Source organism: Arabidopsis lyrata, assembly GCF_000004255.2.
Source record: "Arabidopsis lyrata subsp. lyrata unplaced genomic scaffold ARALYscaffold_5, whole genome shotgun sequence".
Taxonomy (NCBI): domain Eukaryota; kingdom Viridiplantae; phylum Streptophyta; class Magnoliopsida; order Brassicales; family Brassicaceae; genus Arabidopsis; species Arabidopsis lyrata.
The window spans coordinates 9,901,223-9,910,060 of NW_003302551.1; positions in this window are offsets into that span (position 1 = coordinate 9,901,223).

Here is an 8,838-nt window from a genome sequence, read left to right on the forward strand (position 1 = left end):
TTGAAAAAAAATGAAAGATCGCAAGACAAAAAGGATATGTCTAGATTAACGGTCATAAACTTTATTATCAAAAAAAAAAACGGTCATAAACTTTTCACTAAATGTGTATGAATTCAAATAATCTGAGCCGTCCGATTACTCGTCAAACTTGATTAGAATGATCTCAACCATGCGATTACACTTCCATTAAGTCAAATCCCCGTCAACTTGACTTAATTGGGCTTAAAAATTCTTTTGGACTTACACTTTTGTGAGATTATTTAAATTTTGGAAATAAAAAGAAAAACATCTTTTAAAAATTTTGTGAAAAATGGATCATCAAAGTTACAATACCAAAAAACATTAAATATACCTTTTAAAAGATGAAAATAGATCATATGAAATGTTCATCAAGTTATTCTATAGACACAATCCTGATTACTTGCATGACAAACCATATAATTGTGAGTAATATATTTTTGACCCCACCTTCAGATACCACACACCAATATCTCGGCCCGTATTTGGTCCATAATGCTTTCTTTTCATCCAATATATATATTTTATTTTGTGTACGTAAACTACAATTACATGTGCCAAATCGCCAACAAAATGAAAATTAATCACAGGATCTTATCTCTATTTTGTGGACAACATTACACAAAAATCACGTCAGATTCGTAACATAACAAAATATTGGCTTCCATAATGCTTTTTCTATACATAATAGTGGTGATTGGTAGAGATAAGTGTAGGAAGTCATTGACACAAAAATATTTTTAAAGAACAAAATATAAACTATCCATAGATGCTTGACACATGATACTTGTTTTTAATTTTACATCAAAATTTACGCAATCATTTCAAATTATCGACCATCTATGCACATCCACCAAACTCTGACCACGTGGTCATTTCAATCTAGGTCTAATTTATTTCTCACTCTCCAAAAACATATTTTCTTCCCTAGCGAAACTTGAGACAAAATAGGGCAAATTGGCCACTTATCTGCTATAATGATTTTTTTTTGTTTCAAGAGTCACGCAAAGATCATCGCAAATCATATAACATGGCTTAGTTTATTTAATATTTCATAAGGAAATCCAACGTTGGTGACTCCACGTTGTTCATGCTTGATTTGGTTCAAAGTTGAAACGACTTACAAGTCTTAGATGACTGATTCTTCGAGTTTTTAATATATTAATCACACAACATTCAAACCTAATATTTCCTTAAATGGCTCAATGTTCTCTTCATCTTTTCCTTCTCATGAAGCTTCTTCTTCTTGTACGATTCAATCTAGGATTCATGCTTTCAAAAAAACCTATTTCCTTATATCATTAATAAATGAAACCCCAAGATGTCATAGAAATTGAGTTTCTAAATATATCTTTATTAATTATGCAGTAAAATCTAAAATTACAAGAAGAAGATAAAATACCCGGATCTGTTTGGGTAAGACTCAAACAAGAAGAGACTTTGAGCATTCGTTTATGTCGTCCATGGAGATTTAGATGAGTAAGACGAAGTTGCTCTGGGATTTGGGAAGCTTCTTGAGGTTCTTAAAGAGAAGAAAATTGGGTTTCTGAAATTCAAATCACAGATCTGATGGATACGAATCTAAAACGTAGTGCAGACAAATCAAAGCGAAAAGTAAAAGATACGATTATGAAAGACCATGAAAATTGAAATTCATTGAGGAGTCATCTCTCTCGAATTCCAGCGGCAAATTAATTTATCACAGATCACTACTACTATCCTTGGTACAAGGTGAGGGAAAAAGACGAAGAAGAGAGATGAAAGGAAAAAAAAAAGGAATAAGAGAGATAGAGATAACGAAGAAGAGAGAGGGATAAAGGATGTTTGGGTAGAGAGAGATAAATGATGTTTGGGTGAGATGAAGAGAAAGAGAGAAAGATGATGACTCTGGCTGATTGCTCACCCCTTCTAGAGAAAATTCGATCTCGTATAAGTTCCTGGAAGAATCGGTTTCTATCATATGCTCGAAGGTTACAACTCCTGAGTTCAGTAATTGCAAGTCTCACTAACTTCTGGATCTCCGCCTTTCGCCTACCAAGTGCTTGCATTTCGGGAAATAGAAAAGATAAGTGCTGCTTTTCTTTGGTCGGGAGCAGAACTAAATTGAAAAAAAGCTAAGTTGGCTTGGAGAGATGTATGTAAGCCGAAAAGAGAAGGAGGCTTAGGATTGATGTCAGTGGTTGAAGCTAATAAAGTTAGCTGTTTCAAGTTGATATGAAGAATTATATCGTCGAAACACTCCCTATGGGTCAGTTGGGTGAAGAGGGAGATAATACGAGCTCCGTCCTTTTGGTCGCTGCACGAAAGTTCCACTAAAGGCTCATGGATGTGGAAGAAGCTTCTCAAATATCGGGCTTAAGCAATGGAGTTCTATACAATTGAGATTCGGAGTGGTCTTCAAACATCTTTTTGGTATGATAAATGGTGTTCTTTGGGACAACTCCATGCTGCTCTTGGTGATCGGGGGGGGGGGGTTATTGATATGGGCATATCGTCTAACTCCACAGTTGTTGTAGCTCTATCTATTCATCGAAGGATACGACATGATTAGAACAGAATTTTTGAATAAAGTAGAGGAGGAGCTGAATAAAATAAGGAGTAGGGGCGCTTGTTTTGAGGAAGACAAGGCTCTTTGGAAAGGGAAGGGGGGTAAAATCAAGGCAAAGTTCTCCTCTCGCGAGACTTGGCATCAGATTCGCCAAAGAGGCTTAGAAAAAGAATGGCATAAGGGAGTTTGGTTCTCAGGTGCCACTCCAAAATATGCTTTCATGGCTTGGCTTGCAGCTCACAACTGTTTATCCACTGGTGATAGAATGGTCTCTTGGAACAAAGGCATCTCCTCTGCTTGTGTGCTATGTTGTTGCTCAGCGGAGTCGTGGGATCACCTCTTGTTCACATGTTCGTATTCTTCAAAAATATGGGCTGTGTTAACTAAGGGTCTCCTGCTCCAACACTACACATCTAGCTTTCCTGCTCTGTTGCAGCTTGCTATGGACTCAACACTCACTGCTTCCACTCGTTTTATTCTACGATATGTCTTTCAAGCGTCTATTCACACTATATGGAGAGAACGGAACCAACATAGGCATGGTGAGCATCCGTCTTCTCCTGACCAGCTGTTCAAATTCATTGACCGCCTCGTCCTAAACAGATTAAGCACTCTCAAGCTTCGTGGTAACTCACAGTTCGAGGACACACTCCGGGTTTGGTTTGGGATACAACCCAACTCCCTGGCACCCTTTTAGTTTTCAATTTTTCAACTTTAAAATCTTTCAATTTATTTCAAAACAAGGATGCATTTAATGTAAACAATGGTATTTTTTTGGTGTGAATAAATTTAACATTCATTCGAAAAAAAAAAGAGAGAGAAAGAGAGATGAATGAAGAAGAGAGATAGAGATGAGACGAAGGAGAGAGAAAGATGAATGATATATTTGGATAAAGAGAAAGTAAATATTGGGACCATGATTAGTTAGGATGAGTTGAGGGTGTTATGGTAAAAAAACTTAAAAATGTGTCCACTACCCCTAATGTGCTCCAGCAGGAGATTGAGTTTCAATAAAGTGTCTCATAGAGCAATATTCCCTACTATTAATTGAGAAGTACTTGAAATTCCTTAGTTTTTCAAAGTATTTACGACATAATGCCCTTGGATTAAAAAATTCGTTGAAATAAAAAAAGACCCTTTTAAAAGGACGAGGGTTTTATAACCCGTTTCTTTAAATTCGGATCTTAACTTCTATTTTTGGCCATTCATCTATCGTTATTTCCAAATCAATTCGAAACAAGATTTAAGGAAATTAAATACACCGTAATTTAATATATGTAATTAAGAAAAGATATCAAGTTTACATATTATTCCCTATAATATATGAGCATTATATTTTTTGAACTAAATTTATCTATTAAATATTTTTGTATATTTAAATAATAAATATTATTCGATAATTAAAATATAAAAAATCATGTTTAAATACAAATTGTTTAAACATTTAAAAATAAAATCACCTTTTTGGTTTGATATTTATTTAAATTATAAATTAATTGATTTGAAATTTTGATAGCTCCAACTAATTTAAATTTTAAATTTTGATAGCATCTATTAATTTCCAATTTTATATTAATTTAAAATTTAAACATACAAATTATATCTTAAAAATATGATTTAAAAATAGTTATTTGAAAAACAAACTAACATATTTCATAAAATTTAAATATATTCCTATCTTAAACACCCATATTGTGCGATTTGAAAAAAACTAACATATGTTTTCATTAAATTTAATATGAACCTAAAATTAACTAATTCCAAGATTTTGTAAATATAACAATAATAACATTAAACAAAACTATTGTAGAGGTTAAAATTGAAATGAATGTTAAATTATCAGGTGTAGCAAAAAATATAATGTGGAGTGTTAAAATTTGAAAAGAGGGTGTTGAATAAATCAACCATTGTACATAGTCTAACTCATTCCTCTGGATGGTTTAGATCGGACGAAGAAGGGCTAAGAGTCACAAAGATCCAATGTTTCACCGTCAATTTCCATAACACAACACGATTATTAGTTCTTATATATAATATGATACGAGAAGCGGTGCATATGAAAATGTAATTTGGATATCGACAGATTAGAGAGTCAAGGGCAAAGGTGAAATTGGTGGCTAGAATGGCGTGTTCGATTGGGAACTATGATTATACGTTTGATTGGGAGTTTCAAATGGATGGTTTGAATCGCGTTATAGTATGATTGCATACAATATATATGTTTATCCTTTTAAACTTTCTCATAAAAGTTCTCATCATGAAAAACGTTATAAATTAGGTCGCAACCTCGTGGATGTTGATGGTGAAAGGAACATCATACACAAACGTACAAGACTTGAGGGAGAAAGAAGCTGATTCTGGACCTTTGATCTCAGAAACCGTTATAGGAGTTGTCCATGATCATTTCTTATCGTTTCATCTAGACATGGATATTGACGGGCTAGCTAACAACTCCTTCGTTAAGGTTCATCTAGAGAAGCAGAGCCTTCCGCCTGGAAAATCAAGGAGAACAAGTTACTTGAAGGTCAAGAAATATGTAGCCAAGACTGAGAAAGATGCTCATATCAAGTTGAGTATGTACGATCCTTATAAGTTCCATCTTGTGAACCCTAACTGACAGTCTCATTTAGGGAATACGGTTTTATAGGTTCAAACCCTAACTTGATGTAGAATTGATGAAACTGGATCTATTATTGGTTTAGATATGAATGACACGGTATAACCGGTCAGGGTAATGGGCTGGTGGGCCTTTGATGTATCAGAGCCGTTGTGAAGACACGCTACAAGTTTGGTGCGGTACGCACTTGAGTAAATTGCTACTGAATTGAACCTACTTTCTTGGTTAATTTTTGGGAAAAATATCGAAAAATGCGCCAACTTTCAAATTTGGTACGATTAAAGCATGAACTCTCGAAATGTCACTTTAATCACAAAATTTTTGTTGACTTTTCTGAAAATAGCTAAGTTTTCGTTGACCTGGCCAAAGAAGGCATCGCGTTAAGTCTCCGTTAGAACGAAGCTGACGCTGTTAACTTGCCGTTTACACTCTCCGTTTAACCAAAACGACGACGTTGGGGAACCGTCTCATTCTCTGCTTTTGTTGTGCTCTTCTCCGAGGGTATCCACACTGCCTCACTCTCCGACGGAACTGGAATTGTCTTCGATTATTCTGGGATCTCAATCTTCTCAGGTTCTCGATCGTTTGCTTTGCCTTCTTCCTCTACTATAGCCAGCAGCCTCCGCGACCGACGAGGATTCAAATTTCCTCCACGCGTCTTCGCCATTGGGATCAATAAGCAAGAGATCGAGATAATTTGATTTTTTTTTGTTTATAGGGTTAGGGATAGAATGAAATCAATTTGGGGGTTTGACATTCATTCTCTAACTAAAACGACGACGTTTTCGTTTTAGAGAGACGATGTCGTTTTGGTTAAACGGAGACTGTAAACGGCAAGTTAACAACGTAAGCATCGTTCTAACGGGGATTTAACGTGATGCCTAATTTGGCCAGGTTAACGAAAACTTAGTTATTTTCAGAAGTTTGTGATTAAAGTGATATTTCGAGAGTTCATGCTTTAATCGTCTCAAATTTGAAAGTTGGCGCATTTTTCGACATTTTTCCTGTTAATTTTTGACTAAATGCTTTATCTTAACATTGTAAACAGTGCAGACATTTGAAACAATTACAATTAAAAGTTCTGGCATTTCACGTTTACCCAATTTGCTTTTATTTTGTCTCTTTATTGGCTTTCTTCTCTAAGATAAATTTGATCACAAGCATTTTTGTTTCCATTTTGTTTGCGTTTTGTTTTACAAGGTCATATCTCTGCTTCCTATTTTTTTTTTCAACCACACATTAATTAATAAATAACTCCTTGATTGGTTGCCCAATTAGGAGTATCATTTAAGTAGGTTACTAGATCCGGATCCGCACGTACGTGCGGGTTTCATATTTTAAGATATGTGTTGTATAAAATATTTAATCAATTTATTTGTTTTTTCAGAAGTATTTAAGAAATTGTTTTTTGTTTCTGTTTTGGGAATTAGATGATAGAATAGATACCATAATATTAGAAATTAAATGGATATTTATATTCTGTGTGTTTAAATAAAATTTGGTACACAATTTTTTTTTCTATTTGATTAGTTATAATGTTTGAATAGAAATAAAAGTAAAAAATTAGTAAATTTTTTTTGGTGAATGATTGGATATGTTTGCATGGTTTTGGTAAATAATCTATACATAATTTGGAAAGTTTCAGATTTGGTGTTTTTTAGTTATAATATTGTTTATGATTTTTTATAGAGTATTAGATTTTAATAAAACGTAAAACGATTTCTTTAGTAATCCAAAATTATTGTTTATAACTTTATATGCAATGGTAATTAATAAAAACTGTTGACCCAAATTTGCAATAAATAATAAATCTAGACGTCAAAAAAAAAAACTGTTGACCCAAATTTAAATAAAGTGGCCCATAACTTTATCACAATTTAATTGTTTGATCTACGAATCAATTCCAAAATTGTCTGCTAATCAAGCTATTACGTCTCCGTTTATCATCTTTTCATCTCAAATTCGGATTACTACAAAGAGGTAAGCTTTTTATTGATTCAGATTTAGGCAACTACTAATTTTAAAAAAAAATTAATTCGATTCCCACTCTTTGAAATTCTCTGTTTGAACAGTTCTTTAACAATGATTGTCAAGAACCCAGATCGTTACATATATTCGATTGGGCTTTTGTATTAAATATATGTCTTTTTTGTTTTTCTGACAGATAATTGTTTTAGAAGAACTCTTGTTTTATCGTCTCTACAACACACCCTAAAATTGTCTGACGATTGTTCTTAAAAGGAACCGATTGCAAAGATGTATGATAATGAAGATACTACGTCTCCGTTTATCATCTCTTAATCGGAAAATCTGAATTATACAAACTTTTAGAATACAATTTTTTCATTGTATGTTAAATGATTTTACTAAATTAGAGTTTCTAAATGTTAAATGTATACAGGCTAAGCATAATCATTCTTATGGAGTGGCTTCATTTGATGTCGTCTTTGGAGAAGATAGGACAGCCCTATATAATGTCAAAAGGTTAGTGAGATGATAAAGATTGACTATTTATTTTTAATTGTTATGAATAGAAAGCTGCTCTTATACATTTAGAATTAGTAGTATTGTTATAGTCATTTTATTTTTGGCATTCTATGTTAAAATGAGTTAACTATAATAGCTATTAGCAATACACCGATTTCTGCTATTGTTTGATAATACTTAATCACCCTTACTGATTATGCACATGTAAACGATACCTTCATATAGCCTAATAAGAAGTTACAAACACTGTAAACTTTTGAAAACAAAGTTTAGGTATTTTGATTTGATTATTTGAGATTCTTAAAAAATGAAAATTGAAAATAACAGATCTGCGATTCTAAACAACATCATGTGTTCTCTGCTCCGCTCTTCAGTAACACCATTGCTTGCCAAGTGCAAGTTTTTAAACCAGCTTGTACCTGTAAGCACACAAAAAAAAAATTTGATTGTTTTCATAGTATTGCAGAGATATAACAATCAATTCTGAGAGAATAATAGCTGGAATACGACTTATAATAGTCGTGTTCATGAGGGACGTTTTGAAGCCATGCTTGGTCGCTCTGTACTTCCCCATAGATTTGGAGAGTGTAAAATTTTACACAATTCTTCACTCAAGATTTGATGAACCTTTGAAAATTGTTGTTTCTTTATAGTAGCATGAATCAAAGTACCCTATATAGAAGACAATAAAACTCGTGTTAATAAGCATATCTGTTAATGATAATTTTAAGACTATAAAGAGTTTAAGATCTAGTGAAAATTGATTGTATACTTACATCTGTATGCAGCGGTGATACCAAGATTTGCAGCCATTGTTTCAAAGGAGTAGCAATTGCAAAGTGATCGTATGAAAGGTTAGTGTGTATCTTAAATGGCATTAGACATTAGGTATTTATATGAAAAGAGGTCGGTTATATTATTTTAGGGTTTTAAGAATCATATCAACATCCAGATATTTACGAATATGGATTTTAAAGGTATATGCTCGATTTGTTAGTATATCAATATCTAGTTATTGTTATATTTAGTAAATAGAATAACTTTGATCGTGTTTAAAGAGATTTATCTCTATTTAGTTAGCGAAATTCTTTGGATTTTTTTTTGTTATAGAAATCTGTTTAAATGATAACTAACAGATTTGGTTATAGCATTAATTTCAGAAGCATAA